The 20,647-nt window shown below is 38.0% G+C and overlaps 1 protein-coding gene across 12 annotated transcripts in view; it reads right to left on the bottom strand.

Annotated features, from left to right (window-relative positions):
• LOC141946183 (poly(rC)-binding protein 3-like) overlaps positions 1 to 20,647 on the bottom strand; it is a 547,598-nt gene that overhangs the window by 324,144 nt on the left and 202,807 nt on the right. For 9 of the 12 annotated variants that reach the window (XM_074875578.1, XM_074875568.1, XM_074875653.1 and 6 more), the window contains exon 3: positions 13,323 to 13,379. The exons of 1 other annotated variant lie outside the window; for it this stretch is intronic. The gene's annotated coding sequence lies outside the window, so the exon portion shown is untranslated. Of the gene's footprint in view, positions 1 to 12,812; positions 12,884 to 13,322; positions 13,380 to 20,647 lie in introns of all 12 variants that reach the window. 2 more of the 12 variants (XM_074875589.1, XM_074875611.1) reach the window with 2 other exon arrangements.

Below are 20,647 nucleotides of genomic sequence, written 5' to 3'. Positions count from 1 at the left end.
ATGATCACCTGTTTTTTGTTTTTGTTGTTGCTCCCTTTTCTAAGACTGGTACGCTCAACAGACTTTTGGAAGACCCTGCTTTTAAAAAGCAGGACCTGTCAGCCACATCCATGTAGTTTTCATCCAACTTTGATTTTCTGAACATCAATCACAAAGTCTTCCATGATGGCATATTATGTTCTTCTTGCTAGCACTCTGCACAACAGGAACAGAATTCTGCTAACCTTCTTTCTTCCTTACTCAGAAAAAAACTTTCTGACTGACTTTCCAAGGAGCCCTGCCTCAGCTGGGAGGGCTGATCTCATCCATATACCACATCAAAAGTCAGAACTGGGAAAATATTAGCTGCACATTTACCTCTTATTTAATATCAATAACGTGCACTGCAGTATTCCCTAGCAGCCACACACTGCTGTGCTTTCATCCTCTTCATACCACACAACAGACAGAAACAGGCAGTTTATAACCTGCAAATAGGAGTCCTTGCAAACATAACTAAGGGGAACCATCTTGGATTGAAAAACATAGGATCAGACATCCATGCTTATCCTATGTTGCATAAGTTTACAGAACACTAAAGGAGTAATTCATGTCACCATATAAGCTGTAGCATTATCAGACATACAAATATGCCTGTATCTGAAATATGACAGCTAGAAAAATATGTGAGTATTGACAAATCTATTTAGGATGCATTTCTTTCCTGTAAAAGTCAGAGTTGGTATTCTTTGAAACGTTGTGAGCATCTGCATTTTTGGTACTATAGTTTTATAAGGACATTACATATAGTACCCTCAAGTACTTCTGCTTTAGCTAACAGACTTAAGTGCATCAAATTGAAAGTATCAAAAGCCTGGACAAAGAGAGGTACAGATTTAAACTATCATCCTCACATATCAATTATCAAACTTGGCTGGGGTGTTTTTCCTTCAAAATATGTTTCAGATTCCCATCAAAAAATGTTTTCTAAAGGAAAATAAATTAACAAACAACCTTTTTTCTCTCTGTCCCTCAATGCCTTCCATGGGGAAATACCTGAACATTTTTTCAGCAGGGAAATTTTTACAAAACAGTACCTTTCAGACTGTCTTGATTTGATCAATATTCTACTTGATTTTCTGTCTTCTGCTGCAGCTATTCCACTGACATAAACCACTAAATGATATTCCAGCCATAAGCTGAAATCTCAGAGAAGAATAATCACTACCATAAATTATGTGTTTTCATCCTTTTTTCTCTCAAAACAAAAAAATATTTAGGGTTTTTACCAGCGCAAAGGAAGAAAAATGCTGGAGCCACCTCTGACTTCCAACTCAAATACCATCCAACAACTTCCCAAGTAAACACCCACAGGTCAACAAGCTATATACAGATACCTAGGGAAATATTTTTCCTTCTGTTGCACTATGCAGAAGAACATAAGTCCAAGTAGATGAAATCTGATCAGATGAAACCAAAGACATAACCAAGCTACAATCCTGCACCCTGAAAGTGGTCAGTAAAAGGAAGAAAGTTAAGAGATGTCATGAATATATGAATAGTATACATACCCAAGAGTAATGCAAGCAAGCAAACCCCAGTTACCAGTGAAGCGCTTTGGGTAGCTCTCCAGAAAATTCACCAGATCTCAGCAACCGTAACAGAGGTCCATGGTCTGCTGCCTCTCAGATGCAGCATCACCTTTTGCTAACAGCCATCAATCCAGACCAACACCCTGGTGTAATGTTGACCCACACCACACAAACTTTCATGTGTTTGCTATTCCATTTCCAGGCAGATCATGCACTGGGAATGTCCATCATTAGTAGCAACCTATTTCAAAGCAAAGAATCAGTGATGCCCTATGTGGCTTGCTTGCTACTTCTTGTCTAACATAATATACTTTGCCAGTTATTGGCAAAGAACAGTTGAAGACAGAAGGTGCCTGAATTCAATGACTTTTTCTAACCATTTTGAGATTAACAGACCCTTACAAATTTCTCAGTGGAAGCATTGTAAATTCAAGCTCTTTGACAATAAACTTGTTTTTCCTAGTAACGCTTTAGTAGTAGCTCATGGATCTCCAGGCCTGTGCAAATCATATATTGAAAACCAATCCCAGTGAGTTAGGAGGCTTTTTTCTTTCAAGCGCTGTCACATACATTCTGTTTTTTAATACTAATCATACTATAGTCATACTACTAATGAAATCAAATATAATGACATTATACACACAAATTCTTTATCTAAAAGCTCCGAAAATAGAATAAAGCTTCAGTTGCCTCACCCTGAAGCTAGGAAATCATCATCATGATTATCTGCTTTGTAGAATTAGAATATAAAAAACCCCACTCTCTAATACTGAAAATTCCCTTCAAAAAACCTATTTTATTACAGAGTTGTTTCAGACATAACATTCCTTCAGTTCAAAATAAACAAGGAAGATAAGCCAGCAAGTTCCAAACATTCACTGCTTCTACTTGAACGTGATTTTTTCGCACTTCTGTTTTCCATTTTAACAAGTGAAAAGGCATCCTCCAGGGATTGCTCTGCACCCAAGTAAAAAATGCAATTAAAAATCAGTCTTGTAAAATGTTATTGTTTCTCACAGACAGTTAGAATATCACTCGCAGTCTTGCACAACCTGAACGTGAATGAGCTCCTACTGTATTCCCTACAATTTGGCCCTGTTCAATTAGAACTGTGGGTCCCTGTGTGCTCAAAAGGTAAAACAAGAATAGTGAAGCTGATAATAGAGAAAAATCAGACTCTAGACTGGCAGGCCAATAACAAATATTGCCTAGCTAATAACAACTTATATCTGACTGTTGCTGTGTTTGAGGAGACATTCTTAAGGAGCTATATACAGCATTGCTCCAAGACCTACTGTCTAGATGTTAATACCTAATTTCAGAACCATAAATGCAATATGTATACTGTTTCCAAATATGAATTACTTCTATTATTTGAATATGAAGTTTCATCTGCTATTTTACTGAAAAATCACTCTATAACATGCAGTTTTCCTATAACTTTTCGTAACAAGTGTTATTTGTAATTGCCCTTAATAATTTGGTTTCATCACCCAAGTTGGCCACTTCTATGTTATCTACATTTAAAGTGCTCATTTTTATAATTTGCTGAACCTAGTGAAAACAGAATTCAGTCTTGAAGACAACAAAGAACTAGTGAACTAAACATTTTGATAATAAATATATGGAAGAATGATTTGTCTTCAACACAGAGAGCATCTGATTTCTGCTGATCATACTGTAGAGTAAGAAAACTTCTTTATGCATTCTGTTAGGACTACAGTGTTTTTGTAACTAAATAAACCAGAAAAAAATGATTAAAACATTTTCAAACAATTTGGATTTATAGTAAATAAGTATTTAATCCTGCATAAGTAAATAAGCAGAAGATAAGTAAAAATAATACTACTATTTGTAATGCTCATGAAGTTATATTAAATCAACAGTACCTTGTTTTTACTGGAGGATTATGCATACATACATACTTAAAAAATTAGTGTACAAATGATGTGCTTTATGGATTAAGAAGTGTATTAAACAATTGGCTCTTTGATGCTCTTTTCCTACAAGGTACCCTGAAACTTCACGTTTATCTTGTTTCTGTCACGATGGGGTTGCACATCTGAGAGAATGTGGTTGTTAGAAGTGACTTGATTTCAGTACTAAAGACTTTCTATGCACAAGTACTAAATAACGGTGTGTGACTATTTTAAGGGGGTGAACAAACTACACACACAAAGAAGAAAACAAAATTTAACAGTTTAATCTTAATTCAGGAGTTAAATTTAGAAGCTACATCACTCTCCACCCATTCTTCCATCTTGTGTTTCCAAATGAAGTCCTAGATGGCATAAAAAAACCTGAAGAGTTAAACATGCAGTCCACTTATGCAGAAGTTACAACATACAAGAAAATCAGCTGCAAGCATGAGGAGACTGTGTGGTCTCACTCTGAATTCAGCTCTAGGAGGACTATGTAACACAGCAGAAAAAGTAATGTATGCAGCACACAGTAAATGATCATCAGCTTGCAGAAGGGCCCCCATTGATTTTACCATTAGATTTTCCACGAATAATTCTAGAGAAAGCTCCAAAATAATCCATCAAGCAAATTCCAGGGAAGGATCAAGCTAAAACTAGCTGGTATTCTTGGTAAACACAGGAATGGCACTGCTGCTCAGAGCACAGTATGCAATTGCACTGGGAAATGTGAAAACTCTCAATAATATTGTCTTACTACAATTAAGTTTAAAAGCCAGAAACCAGCACATTTTGGCCAGAAAAAGACATGTGGTTACGGTCCAGATCTGCAAACATATCTAAGCACTTTACTTATTTAACACTCTCAACATGAGATTGGCTTATGAATGCTTTTGTTGGAAAGAGGGTCTCGGTGCTTCCAGATTCCAATACCTACTGCTGGCCCAGGGCTTCTACACAGCTGGGCAATTTCATTCTACTTAGCAAAGAGACTACAGCTAATTAAAAGCAGTGTAGTCTTTTGGAAGGCAAAGAAAGGAGGGTATTAAACCTTTCCATCTCTTCAAACCAAAATGCTCAGATTCAGTCTCTGCTAACAATATTGTAGTAAACAAAGCCACACTGACTGCAAAATGCAGGCTTTAAAAATACTTGAAATATACTGAAATCATGGATATATTTAAATGTCACTTTTTTTTTTTTTTTTCTTAGAACGTGCTATAGATATTCTGAAACCTTTCAGAGGAAAAGAAACATAACACAAACTGCAGTATCTCCAGCCTTTGAAGTACATGTGGGAGACAACGTTAGCTAAGAGAAATGTTCCTGGTAAAGACAGTGTATATTTAACTACAGTTAGGCTGCAATATATCCCTTCTTCAGATAGGCAACTGTTGTTTTCCCTACCACCAATCATTCCCAGCTGTGGGGATTTTGCAAGTGATCTCCTGCAGATACCCAAGTCAGAACAAAAGACATGGATGTTCATTGGTACTGATGACTTCTAGTCCTAGAAGAGAGGGACCTGGATTACTTGAATTAATTTCATTAAGACAAAAAAAAAAAAAAAAAAGAAAAAAAGAAAAAAGTTACGCAGGTCCTCTCCTTCCCCAACTGTATTAATCGTGGGTGGATGCTACAAGTAATTAACCCTGACTTGTGCTTCCAGCACTGTCCTTACCCAGAGAAGTCAGAGACTTTATTAAGGAAATCACATAACTGATGTCAACCACTCCATTTTATTGAGTTGTACTCACATTTTTTTCTTATGGAAAAAAAAATTATCAGTTCATTCAGTCTCCTCCAAATCCCCACACTGGTGCATTGCCGGTCACAGGAAAAAGGAGGTTCTTTTAAACTGCTGCTGTGGTCCCACCCAAGCTAGTCAACAAGTGACACTACAAGGGGATAAAAGGACTTAGCTCTTATTCAAATGCTCAGTCATCTGGAGTGGTATATGGGAAAGACAGATATCAGAATCTAGATGTTTTAGAAGGAAAATATTGAAAATATTTCTGATTGCTGACTCACAGCTTTACATTATGATATCAATGAAGAAAACCACATTGCAAATTCAAGAGAATGATAAACTGTAAACTCCCGATAACGAAGAAGCAATTACACTGTTCTTGTCTTTTGTTTTTTCTTTTTTTTTACAAAAGATAATCCCAACAATAAAAAAAGTTTGTGAGTTCTTGTTTTATAAATACAGGAAACATTTCTGAAAGGAAGAAGCTCACTAATGTACTGATGACAATCCTAAATATTTCAAGATTCAAAAGAAATGTTGGAATCAATTAACCAATTTTCCACCTTGGAATCTCTTATTTTCATAAAAAAGAAAACATCTTCAAAGAACAAAGATTTCTAGGGTGTTTGAGACTCCATTCATAAAATGGGGAGTAACATAAGTTGCTTCAGAAAAAAAAAAAAATCTGAAAGGGTATATTTTGTAAACCACAAAATGCTCCTCTTTCTTTTTTGTTGATGTTTCCACATTGCATAATATTGAACTAAAATCATGTTTTCAACAATGTGAAAGTGGGAGCAGAAAAAATATCTATCTTGAACAAGGTCTGATTTTGACTTTGCAGTGATACTTATTCTCTACAGAAAGAAAGAAATGCATGGTTTTTTATGAGAAAGCAAATTTTTGTTGGGGATGAAACAATGGAGATGAGTAGAAAATGTTTAACCAGGAAATGTCTCAGAAGTTTTTTCAGCTTCACACTGATCTAGTACCCTTTATATCTGAACATCTTGTCAGTGCATTTTACAAAATTTCCTAGCTGTTATAATTTTCCCAGACTGATAGCTCCCAGCAGAGCCGGGCAGCAGCAGGGCCTCATTGTGCCAGCCACAATACAAAACACAATGGCAGACGTTTTATCTACCCCAAATTGCTTATAATCCAGTGGCCATGACACACAGCTGACTAGCGATAGCACAATCACAGCTGTGAAACAGGCCCTTCTCCAGTAACGTTGCCATTATTTCACACAAAGAGTTAAAGTAATATTTATCAATCCTGTGCAGAAAGGTTTCATTCTGAAGACAATCAAGCATTTGAAATCTCTCCAGCCACTGACTGCTCAGGAAACCAACATATTACTCAGGCTCCAGGCTCTACTTTCACCTGCGCAGCAAACACAGAGCCAGCGTGCTCCACAGCCATCTAGGCAGAGTCCTTTTAGACACAGTTATTTCATTTGGCAACAGCAGCTGAGGCTTTTCGTTCCCTGTGCAGTATTTTGCTCCCAAATTGCAAGTGATCATAATTTCATGAGAAGCAGTTTAGAAAGGGAAAAAAAAACCAAGCCAAAAAAACCCCAACAAGGTTGGCCACTGTCCTTATGTAGAAAATTGTAAGCTTGCTACAGAAATTGCTTGTTGAGTACCTGAATTTACTGCAACACTAAATAAATGCCCTGGTTTTGTCTTCACCTTGCTTTTTAAAAATGAAATCGGAATTTTTGCACACATGCTTGTCTGCAAGGTTGAGACCTCCCAATAATCTTTAGTTTCAGTGGTCTGTCAGCTGCAGTCTCTGATACACCGCTGCTTCACCACAGAATTGCCAATTTTGTCTTGTAGACATAACTAAAATGGGTTTTAAACATCACTGATAGAAAAGCAGTACTGTTTCCATCCATACCTTGCACCCACAGAAGGTTTTTGCTCCTTCAGAGTTCGTTCGGCATTCAGCCAAAAAATGTAAATAGCACTGCCTATCAAGGAGGGAACAACTACTAAAACTGATTTGCTTTAGAGGAAGCTTCCGCCCTGCTGATGGTGGGTCCCTTTCAGAAGGTTTGTCTCCCATCACTCAACTCTTGCCTTTGACAGCTGGAGATGGCATTCATTCAAGTCTCTCTTTAAGCAGTAATAAAAAGATAAAAAAAGTTATCGTACAAAAGCCTGATACATGAATAATGGGCTGCTGCTTAACACCTGTTTAATTATTACATCCAGACTGTATCTTTTCTACAGGCATTTTTAATTTATCTCTAAGAGGAATTATGCGATGGATACGCTATCTGAAAACCAGATGATGAGGTCAGTGCAGCCCAAGATATTTCATTTCAGCTTTTACAATTAACACACACACTGGAAGTGCTGCAAAGGTCTCAGAAGAGCAGTGGATTTGTCAAATGCCCTCCCTCTCTCCCACATGTATTTACAAGGGGAGGTAATGGAAGACCAACAGCAAGTATACAGATACTGTGCAAATTAGAAAGCCACAGATGGACAGCTCTGGGAGAGAATGGTACAAACAAACATGCCACAAAGAAGCACCAGGTACAGAATTTTTTATTTCTTGCCATAAGTTTCATGAGTGAAAAAGAAAGTCTCCAGAGTACAGCTTTGCTAAATGCACCTGGCTGAGAATGAAGTGAGCTTCACTCTCTCTTCATAGTTAACTTTCAACTGACACACTTTGATGGCAGAATTCATTGAACTTTTGTCTGTTTTTAAAAGAAATACCCCTTAAAACTTTACCCTTTGACCAGTATTATTATTTCTATGTGCCTCAGCAAACACAAAAAGAGCAGATCAGATGCTATGTTATTAGAAATGGGGCTGTGTAGGATGAACGAAGAAAATACTAGGACATCCTATTAAACCTAAACTTCACGCATGGTGCAGCGCCGACCTGGAACCGGGGCACTGCTGCGGCAGCCAGCACTCTCCAGAGAAGCCACTGCTCTTTTGAACTCAAGCTTGGAGACAAGTCTCTAAGGTTAACTGAAAGCCTAAGGATTTGCACAGATCTACTAATACCTATATAAGCTACACTATATAGGATCCATCCTGATGGAGAATCAGCATTATATAACTACTGTTAAAGGAAAAGCAGCACTGAAGGGGAGGTAGGTGGAACAGGAGGGGAAAGAAGGAAAAGAAATCTGAACAGGATAGACCCAGGAGATGGATTAGTAGAGAGAATCAGTGGTTTCATTTTCACTTGGCTCTCCAGACCTTGGTAAAGTCTGTAGCTCAGCTTACTATATTTAAAAATGGATGTCTTCCTGCAGGTTTATTAGGTGATTTGAAATGGAAAAAATTCTCTTGTTGGGGGACGAGAAAGGGAGAGGACAGAACATCCTCCTGCTCCACTAAGACTGAAATTATATTTCAGATTCAACTAAGTCTAAACCAGAATAAAAGACACACAATTTTGAATCTGAACTTAGACTTAAATACACTTACATAATTTCAGCATTAGTGGTTGGACGTGAAAAAGCAATCATTTATTTCTTGGGTTATTAGCAGCTCCAGTCTCTGAAAACTAACTTGGTTTCCCAGACACAGTTGTCAGGAAGGTTGGATTTTCAGTTTGTGAAATACAATTACTCTCCTTGCCACCACTCCCACCACGTCTTTACATCAGAAGCAAACCAACAACGGTTTGTAAATTACCAATAAACCAGAAGCGCAAGCAGATTTTTAATTCTAGAAAAAAAACAGAGCAGAGTTTCTGACACAAAATACCTTCCATTATTTGGCTGTGCCATCTTCATGCCAGCTGAACAAGAGAAAATTGGGGTCAAATTAAGAGGTGCTCTGAGTTACTTGATACCAATTCAAAGGTAAAGCATGGCTGGAACAGACCACTGCCTATTAAATCTATGGAAAGGATAGATGTATTCTGAGAGGGAGAGGAGAGGTTACCATTTGACAACATAAAATCTGAGTAGTCTGCTGGGAACTTTCACAGGGAGAGCGCTGAGCAACAAAAGCTGTCCAAAATGGATACAAATACGTTGTCAAGCCACTGTGACAGATCCATTATGGGTGAGCAGCTTAACAAAATGAACTTGATCTCAACTGTCTCACAAAATAAATGCCACAAGCTCAGAAGGACTTGAGCTTCCAGTTCTCCCATCCCTTCCTCTGAGGTTAGCAAGAGAGATCTGGCATCAAAGAGAGGCAGCAGGTCAAGGAAAGCCTTATCCACAAAAACAACCACCCTGGGAAAGACTGTCCTGTCACATGCCACATCAGCCACGCTGTGAGACTACGCACTTTCAAACACATATGGTGTCACAGTTGTGCTCTCTCCTTGTCTGGCTGCAGAAGGGAAATTTCAATACAGTTACAGACAACAAACATTACATTTGTTTGCACATGCTGATTTCTCAAGTTACACCAAAATGTCATAGCATGTGGCATTTTTTTCCTACCGTGAACTAATGAAAGAGCACAGAAAGGATAATGACCTAGTGTTGGTAGCAACCTGCAACCTGTTCAATGACATTTCCCCAGAGCTATTAGCAGTAATGCTTCCAAACTCAACCTTTGAGGTATACATGTGACATATATGTGTAAGTAAAAGCTAGAGCTTTTAAACTGTATTCAATTTTCAAATGCTGACTATTTAACACAAAATTAAGTTTTACAATAACAGTTAAGGCCACATTATTATTTTTGCTCACACTTATGTGATTATTCAGCAAAGAGCGTTTCAGCATAGGCTTAAAACTCATTAATGTCTCAAGACTCTGAACCTGGTGATTTGTTAAGTCATGGTGTCAGCAAGCAACTTGTCAGCCAAACTCAAAGAATCCTCAGAATAACCACAGTAGCAAGGTAGCAGGGTGGGGACTAACAAAAGGTAAAGTTATGTTATCTCCCCTCTTCAGGAGTATTTCTCTCACACTGTGATGAATGCAGGAAACACAGTAATTTACAAGATTTCCTATTATAATATAAGAAAAAACAAACTTAACAGTACCATTAAAAATAAAAACTAGATATGTCTAAATCCCTTCATGAGTTCAGTTATTCTTGTTAACACATGCTAAACATTTTAAGGACACTGTGTCAAAAAAAACCAAGCCAAGAAAAACAAAATCAAGGTTCAACAGGATACACTTTATGGCAACCTTTTTTTAAAATGAAAATGTATAAAGATGAAGATCATCTTGTGATGACTAGTTTTTAAAGGTGAATTTTCTCTGACTTCTTCTACATATAATGCATGTTCACTGTAGAATCTCCTTATTCAATGTGTCTCCTATACTTTTGAACTATACGTGTATGGTGCTCCTTCATTTTCTAAACACACCAGTTACCGGCATTATCCCCTAACATATAAGCAACTTTTCACAATTACCTTCAGCAGATTAGATTCTCTTCTGACATCTTTAGAGGAACTGTCTGAACCTGGCCTCTATGTCTCTGACTTCATCCCCTTTGTCCTTTTGCTCTGTTCAAGCCGTGCAAGCAGTAATTAAAGCAAAACAAATCAAGAGAGGGAGCTACCATCACAACAGGTAATGAAGCAGTAGGAACAAGAGAAGCTCAATGCACTGAGACAGGGATAACGAAGGATGTTTTTAATCGTATTTCTTCACTTTCCCATCCCCACCACCTTCTCATTGTAGCTCCTCCACTACCACCTGTAACACTGAGCTCTCTTCGGCTCTTTATCTCCCTCTCAGCTCCACATTTCCAACTTGCTGGAATTTTCTTCCCTGAGCCAGCTGCCTGTGCCTGCCTTCCTTTTTCAGCAAAGAAAAAAAGTCTCTCCATCCCTCTCCCACATAATAAGCTATATACACATCAAATCCACTGGGTGACATCTATTTTCATGATTTTTCTTCTTTTTTTAGGACATTAAAAATGTTACTTTGAAAAATTTTAAGTGTGTTCCATGGCTTGACAGCATTGTGTGTGTGTGCCACAGACTGTTATTCTGTCACCCTCGTGTTTCCAGTTTCAGCCTGCAGCACAATTTATATTCCATTTTCTCAGGATCAAGACCTTCCAAAACATTGGACACTTGCTCCTGACACAGTGAGGGAAAAATTGACCCTGTAACTGTAGCCTCTTTTAAGGAAAGATCTATCTATAAAATGCCTAGATCTATTATGATACAGAGGAGATACACACACACAAAGATGAAAACCTCTTCTGAAAATATGAGCTCGTGGAGTGTCCTCTGCTGAGATGAATCCTTCCATTTCTGCAAGACAGGAATGATCCACATATTTCTGCAGCACCATTTTTACTTTTTCTGCTTCCCACAAGCAAGTAAAAGCTGATTTATCCAATCCATAATAAAAGGCACCATAGCAATAGAAAAATATATAAATTTGATCCAGTGTTACCAATCACACCTACACAACATATACACGCAACTGGTTTCTCTCATGCACTCCCTCAATACGAGTGCACCTCTCATTTGAGGAATTCATGATCAGACCACATTAAGTATCTGCCTGTATAATTTATCTCATGGTATTACACACACACAAAGTTAAACTAAGGTTTCATTTTATCTAGGTAGGAATGATTTTCTGAACTATAAATCCAAACATACTGACATTTTACAAGCTATTCAATCCATGTACAATACATAGGTCTAGATGGCAAACTGTTCTGATGTTAAAAATATTATTATATGCTTTACATTTCCTATTATTAAAATTTACTGTCATGTCATCATCCCAGTGTTGGACTGGTTGCCTTTGATGGTCAGTACCAAAATGAATGAAAAAATTCAAGTTAAAAAACCCCAAACATATTTGATATCTTGCAAAGAAGTGACGGAAGCAAAACAGACCGAATGGAGTTAAACTCCCTCCTACACAGCTTCATAAAAAGAAAACTCAGAAATATCAAACAGAGTTCTAGAAATTTATCATGTTCAGACTAGTAGAGAAAGCACTGACGCTTTTTCCTACCCTCATTTTTAAATCCGAACCATAAAACACTGAATGTAGACAACAACATGTATTGTAAATAGGACTCAAAATCCTACCAGGAATATATATCTTGTCTAGATTACTTCAGAAAAATTTACCCTGTGACTTGAAAAATGACATGATTAAGCAGTCTCCTAAATTGGATTTCAGAGGTGACAAACTAATATTTGTCGTTTCCATTTCTTTTTTTGCATACTTAGAAATTTCTACAGCAAGATTCAGTTCAACTTTGTTTGTCAGATCAACAATACCCAATTAAATATACTTCTCCACAATGCATCTGCTTGAGTGACAGAAGTAGTGCAGGACACCCCCAACTGCCTAACTGCCACAACCCTTCCAGTAATCATTTCCACAGTTGATGTCCCTGCAACAAAGGGTTTCTAGAGCCTCATGCAAGCTTACATCAAATCCTTTCAGATTTCTCTCCACTGTTTCTCTGGAACTGGAGCAGCCTCACATACTCCAGGGTAAGCAAAACTCCTGCTCGGTTAACACCACTATTTCATGACTGTAAGACCAAACAGCCTTGTAGATCTATGCCCTAAGTATTAAACAACTGCCATGAATACTAAAATTCAGTGAACAGTATAATATAAAACTCTACTTACTTTAGCCTCTCTTATGTATTAGTGACATACTTGGATACCTTCTTTACAACACTGCCCAGCTGATTAAATAGCTGAAGAGAAAAGAGTGCGACTAAGTAATTTAGTGCCATTGACTATTACTATATCCAAATAGTTATTTATTACTCTATGAACGTATGGACTATGCATCAATTGTACCAGATTTTCTGATCTGTCTCCCCACAAGCAGAAATATCCTTTTTCACACTAAAATATCTTGCCACCTTATTTCAAGAAATAAGGTATATTGAAGTTACTTTTCTTTGCTCACTTTTCTCCTGCTGTATATCATTTCCAAATAAAAAAGTCATTAATAATAATTTAAACCTTGTTTTTGAAGTGTCATTTGGGAGAGAGTGAAAGGATTTACACTTTCACCAGTGTAAATGCAAAATAAGTAAGATAATACATCTATAGTTTGTACTTACACTAGCAGAATAAAGATTAATATTTGTCACATGGCACTATTATAACGTGTCAAAATCAACTTACCTACCACATCAGATGTCCACAAGCCACAATTCTGCCTCAGTCTGAAGAAAACTTGACCTGTTGAATATGAAGCAATACATTTTCATCCATGATGAAGTCTTGCCCTCTTTAGAACAGGCTAACAAGCCACAGATTTTTGTGGGGAAGAACCAAAAGCACTTTGTCACCACAGAGAGCCTAGCATCCCACAACTTTCTTTTTGCTTTTTGTTACAATTCAAATACTTATGGATAACTTAGATTTCCCAATCAGTAGCCTATCTCATTTTAATCTTTATACAGAGTGTTCACTGAGGTTCAGCATTTGGTTGGAAGAAGTATCTCAAAGTTTTACAAAAAAACCATGAATGTTACTGATTGTAAAAGATTTGTACATACAAATTCTTACGGTGCCCCTTAAAGAAATCTGCAAAGACCAGAAAGGAAAACACACCCTTATTCCTTTCCTTCCACTTTCTGTCTTTGCTCCTTTCTACATATTATTTCCTTCTGAGAGTAAATTAAAAAGAGGAGAAATAGAAAGAAATATTAAGGACTGTCATGGAGATGAAGGGGCTGTTTTCTGCCAACAGTACCATTATATTAATTGTATTTTTATAAAATCAGCTCTCTGAAAATCATAGCTGTCAAGTATATAGTTTTCTTATATTCACTGATATTTAGAAGTTTTGGTGAAATTTCTTGAGCTATAAAACTAGGCAAACAAAACTCTAGCAGCCTGCATTCACTAGAAAGTAAGCAGAAGTTAGAGGTCTCCAACCCTTATTAATGTAGTAAAACATTGCTAATGTTAATATTGTTCTTGAAAAGAAAACAGATCAAGTTTCAACTCTACTAGCATGACAGCAATATAGCATGAATTTTTATTATCTGACTGTGACTTTGAGATAATACAATACACAATCTACATCTTTTGGTGTACAAAATTGTAGCATGCTATATTAATTGCCTCTGAAGTGAAGCACAAAACATGAATCCACCGTTACTGACTTAAATTGTTTCACTGACTCCACTTAAGCAACACAAGAGATCTGATTTCAGGGTAAGCTAGGAAAAGATATGCAAGTCAGGAACATTTAACCTATAACACCTGACATTGATTTTTTTATGCAATCTATATTAACGTTGGCCTTCCTTTTTTTCCCTTGGTTGTAGGGGTGCAGGAAATTCCACCACATCAGAACAAGGTCAGTAAGCAAAGGCTCAATCCCAATTACAGTTAATTGAGTGGCAGAACTTCCATTAACTGGATAAGGTGCTACAGCAGTGCCTGAATGGCAAAAGATATCCTGCAGGCACCCTTTTCTTGCCTTGGGCAGGGATTATAGGCATCAATATTTTAGGATATAAAAGAGGGGGAAAAAAAAAGCGCAGTTATTTGGCAAAGTTGAGAGAGGTGATTATTTCCATGGTTTTGCTTGTTTTGTGGCAAGCCATGTTGACACATAGCCAAGTGCAAACAAGAAAGTAAAAACTAATACTGTGTTACATGCCACAAGGGAAAAAACAACAACCTGGTTTTATAATGCATCAGGAAATTTCCTCAGGAATAATACTGTCACAGCATAGTTACATGATATAAAGAGGAAATAGGTTAAGAGCTGAATAAAGGATAGGGGGAGGAGAAGATTTCTAATGGACTTGTTAAAGACCATCAAGTTTCTGATATTGCCTGCAAGCAAATTGCGTGGTCACACACTTACACCTTCATATGAGAGCAAAGTTACACAGTTAGCCCTCTCTACTGATTTGCATCACTTGTTTTCTATTGCAACATTTTTTCTAGGGAACATTTAAATCATTAAAACAGATGAGCTTGAAGCCAGCTGGACAATGCTTTCCAACTCATCTTAAATGCATCCACTGCTTTCAAACAAATAATCCAAAGCTGATTTCACTGGGCCATCCACCATTTGTGAGCTATACTTCACTTTGTTTTACATTTCCTTAATTCTATGTCTTAAATACCTTTGAAGTAATGTTTGCACTAGGTCCTTGGAAGCAGTCAAACCTCTGTCTTTCTAATTATTAGTAGGAAATGAAATCAGCTCCTTTAGTCCCCTGCTATTCTCAGAAGGGTCTCTCTCTGCTTTTCCCTGAGTACCATCACACAACACATGCGGGACAACCAGGGGATCAGGCCCAGTCAGCATGGGTTTATGAAAGGCAGGTCCTGCTTGACAAACCTGATCTCCTTCTATGACAGGGTGACCTGCTTATTGGATGAGGGAAAGGCTGTGGATGTTGTCTACCTTGATTTTAGTAAGGCCTTTGACACCATTTCCCACAGCATTCTCCTGGTGAAACTGGCTGCTCACGGCTTGGATGGGCACACGCTTTGCTGGGTAAAAAACTGGCTGGATGGCCGGGCCCAAAGAGTTGTGGTGAACGGAGTTAAATCCAGTTGGCGGCCGGTCACGAGTGGTGTCCCCCAGGGCTCCGTTTTGGGGCCACTCCTGTTCAACATCTTTATTGATGATCTAGACGAGGGGATCAAGTCTGCCCTCAGTAAGTTTGCAGATGACACCATGTTGGGTGGGAGTGTTGATCTGCTCGAGGGTAGGGAGGCTCTGCAGAGAGAGCTGGACAGGCTGGAGCGATGGGCTAAGGCCAACTGTAGGAGTTTCAATAAGGCCAAAGGCCGGGTGCTGCACTTGGGCCACAACAACCCCCAGCAGCGCTACAGGCTTGGGGAGGAGTGGCTGGAGAGCTGCCAGTCAGAGAGGGACCTGGGGGTGTTGATTGACAGCTGGCTGAACAGGAGCCAGCAGTGTGCCCAGGTGGCCAGGAAGGCCAATGGCATCCTGGCTTGCATAAGAAATAGCGTGGCCAGCTGGGACAGGGAAGTGATCTTACCCCTGTATGTGGCCCTGGTGAGGCTGCACCTCGATTACTGTGTTCAGTTTTGAGCCCCTCACTACAAAAAGAACATTGAATGACTCGAGCGTGTCCAGAGAAGGGCAACGAAGCTGGAGAAGGGTCTGGAGGACAGGTCTTATGAGGAGCAGCAGAGGGAACTGGGGTTGTTTAGTCTGGAGAAGAGGAGGCTGAGGGGAGACCTCATCGCCCTCTACAGCTACCTGAAAGGAGGTTGCAGAGAGCTGGGGATGAGTCTCTTTAACCAAGTAACAAGCAATAGAACAAGAGGTAACGGCCAGGGAAGGTTTAGACTGGATATTAGGAAGTATTTCTTTACAGAACGGGTTGTTAGGCGTTGGAACGGGCTGCCCAGGGCAGTGGTGGAGTCCCCATCCCTGGAGGTGTTTAAGAGTCGGGTTGACATAGCACTTAGGGATATGGTGTATTTGGGAACTCTCAGTGTTAGGTTAATGGTTGGACTAGATGATCTTCAAGGTCTTTTCCAACCTAGATGATTCTGTGAAATCTTGTGGACTTCAGTGAATGGTCCAGGTGTCTGAGCAGGCTCTGCCCTAGTAACAGCCATAACTGAGAAGGGCTTTCACAGCCTCTTCCTATGAAGATCTCAAACCATTTTAAAAGGTGAGTGGCAGGATAAACGCTGGCACATATACTACATCTTTATCATCTATTTGCTAAAGACTGAAGGAAAAAAATCTTTAGGAATATTGCTCACTACATTTTTATTCTATAGTGCCTTTCTGTATTTGCATTTTTGATTAGAGGAAGGTTTATGAATCAACCTGAGTATAATGGAAATATATTAGCAACCTATTTGATCATTGATACATGTGCATCTAGATAAAAAAATACCTTGAAAATTCACACACTAAGTTTAATACACAACATTTTTCTTCTTTTAATTTCAGGCCTTGTGTCTCCTCACATACAGAATTGAAATAACATTTCCTTTTTAGATCAAGATAGAATTCATGATTCAAACTTCTCTTTGGTTCTTTCTTTCAAAAGACCACCACCTTTCAGTGCACAGCACGCAGTTATGCAATACTAATGAGGGAAAAGGTCCTTGAATGAGTCCAGTTAGATGTGCTCTCAGTGTTGTCTGTCTGCAGTACAGCTGTTTACAATAGGGGACATTTTATCTTTGGACTAGACCTTAAGAGTAAGAAATGTACTATATGAAAGCTGATATGAACACAATCAGAAAAATGTGCATGTCACACAAACCAGCATCTGATTTCTTAAAAGAGTTAAAACTTGCAAACAGAGTAATTTACTTAGTGAGTAATATGAAATATTCAGCATGCAGAATTATTGCATTTTCCCCTTAAGGTTGTTTTACATTTACAGTATATGTGTTGTTTTATACTTCCTCAAGTTACAATTTGTAGTAATTCCCTCAACCTTAGGTTATTACTCCACAATGTCTGAAAGAAGACATTAATTTCAAGTTTCAAGTACGGGAAACAGCAACAGTTCAGATATCACACTGTCTCTAAAGACTCAGATTTGTTCAGCCACTGCTCTGCCCCTGTTCAGAGCTTCACAGTAAGCCAGTCATGATGGGCTAAGCAGAGCAAAACTAGATGTCCTGGAGGATAAACTGCTCCCCGTCACAGAAAGGACAGATAGACACCCAAAGTCATGCAAAGTGAAAGACCCTGTGGAATCCCTGTGTTGGAGATCCCCCGTCTGTGGTTTCCAAGGGACCAGGCACTTTGGGGAGGGGTTGCTAACATGAATTTTAAGAGAAATCCCATGACATTGCTTCTCTGGCATAAGACAGACCACAGAGTGGTAAAACCCTGTGACACAGCAACTCCTGTGTTGTAGCAGTGGTGCATCAGGAGACAGTAACTCGAAGCCAAAACAAAAAAAAACCAAAACACATATGGAAAGATGAGCTCTTGATTTGGGGTCTAACTTTAATTTTTTGCACATCGTATGAGCCAGCACACACTACTGTAGTGATCAACCAAGATAAACATTCTCTTTGCTCTGTTTCCTAGCCATGAAATGCCATAAAGCACTAGATAAGGGTTACTTCTTTTCTTCAGCACACCAGGAGACCACTTGTAATTTATTTGAAAGGAGAGAACTTTAGAATGAAACAAAAAAAGGCAATGTTGATTAACATAACTCATTATTTTCTTTTAAAATGGAGTTTAACATATTGAAAAGTTGAAAGGTTGGGGATCTGAGTTATGCACTGCTTATACACTCAGAAATACAGAAAATGAACATGAACAATATAACTTTTCCAAGGGTGTTTCCAGCTAAGGTTCATTATCTATGGTTTTCTGAAAAAGAAAAGAAAACAAAACAAAACAAAAACAAACTCACAAACCAAACCAACTACCCAAAAATAAGAGACTAACTAGTTAGATTGTTTAAGTAGTTTCCAGTCATTCTGAACACACAAATGAGTTGACAGTTTCAAAATATAAGTGTACGTCCACAAAAAAATGAAATTGCACAACTAAACTGATTTCTTCAGGCACTCCTGCAACTTATCAGATAACAATAGTTCACCACTGAAGATTTAAACCTGAAATTCTTTAACTTAATAAGCATCTGATCTCCAATGCTTTGTATGTTGTGTAAGAATTTACATTTGCATAAAAGACAGAAAGCAAAAAAACCCTCTACCAAACCATAGTAGTAATGTTGTAAGATCAATTTACAATGGAGCCAGTGAAGAATGCTAGACCATCTGTCCCTATATTACTAAGAAAATACTTTTTGGTTTTTTTTTTTCAAATAAAAAGCAAACAAAAGCAGCCTTACCAAGCAACATTTGAATTTCGTGCCTTGCATTTGAGAATGCTTTATCTCTAAACTTTGAAAAGACTGCAGTGCTTTAGAATGGTGTTACAAGAAGCTGGACCTTGTTAACTCACTAACATGACTCTGAGAAACATTGCAAGTTAACACATTTGGATAAATAAGCAAACAAGGCAGAAGTGGGGGAAGGAAAACAGCTCTGAAATACAGCTCTGCATCACAGTTACCAAAGGCTAAAACTAAGATACGGTTGCTAAAGGCATCAACACCACATTACTTTACATGCATTTAAAACATCTAACTGAAATAATTCATACTATACTAATCAACATTTTCCAGTATCGTAAGGGAACTCAAGTAAACTGCAGTTATTGTGCAGACACATTCCGTATGTAGTGAAGTAAAAGCTAGTGATGTAAAACGCAGAAACTTCTTAAAAAGCTGACAGCTGCAAACTGCTAAGGTCAGGTACTGTATGGTGGAAACAGTGATGCAGTGGCTGTATCATGCGTAACCAGAGGTATGCTGAAACTTGCATCTATCAGGCTCTGGAAAATACTTAAAGAAGGAATGATAATAAAACACGCTGCACAGAATTACAAAATGAGACTGCAGCTAATGACATGTCAGGAAGAGCATTAAAACAGAGCATTTAAAAATTCACATGTAGATTGAAAACAAATATGAAAGTGTCTCTAGCACATAGAGGTCAAATACTTTGTAGTGCCAAGCGGTACTCTTGCAGAGCCATATTCAGGTATGAGGCCTGCAGGCTCTCTTTCAAGAACTTTTCTTAGTTATTTATATTGTTGTTTCACAAGTCTCTTTACAAGTCAAAGGAAGTCCTAGATACTCAAAAAAACCCTAAAAAAAGATATTTAAGCACATAAATTTCAGCTTATATACATTTAAGTATACATTTATGTTCCAAACTTCTGTCAGCTATTACAAGTTTGAGTCAGACTGTACGTGTTGTAGATATGTGTTGTAGATCTTCGCAACTTAGGAGGTTCTTATTTCTGTGGGTTTTTTTCCTCTTAGCTCATATGATTCTTCTCCTTTTTTTTTTTTTTTTTTTTTTTTTTAATATAAAAACTTATTTTACTTCAGGTAGTAAAATTAAATATGTAAAAAAACCCACCAAAAAACTAAATGACTTGGGGTAACAGCAACAAAATATTTCAGCTTCTTATTTTTCTTCCCCATAAGCTCATTCATTATTTCAGATTTATACAATTTTAAAGGGTTAAGATAGGCCCAAAATACCAATGATTTTTAAGAGATTACCTTTCAAAACACTTTGACCATCTGTAGCATCCCTGCCTGTCAGATTTCAAAATGCAACTTCACAACTGTATATGCAGGCTCTTTGGCCTTCCAAAACAGACATACAAAGGAAGTCACAGAAATAATGCCTTAAATAAAGGCAAAGGGCTCGGTATTGTCATACCCACTGAACAACTTCATTTACAACCACTGACTAAATCCATTATAGATGTTGACAGCTTTAGATCTATGTATTACGTTTTGGGGAATAAATGCCACTACATATTTAGCCTTTATAGAGCAAAGCTTTTATTTTGTGTATAAATCTGCGTTTAATGAGCCTTGAAAGAGATGATTGCTAAATAACAGCCTGCTGCATTCAAGCTCAACTGCCTC

The sequence above is a fragment of the Strix uralensis genome, chromosome 1 (assembly GCF_047716275.1).
Source record: "Strix uralensis isolate ZFMK-TIS-50842 chromosome 1, bStrUra1, whole genome shotgun sequence".
NCBI classification, from domain to species: Eukaryota; Metazoa; Chordata; class Aves; order Strigiformes; family Strigidae; genus Strix; species Strix uralensis.
This window is presented reverse-complemented; position numbering and strand designations above follow the sequence as displayed.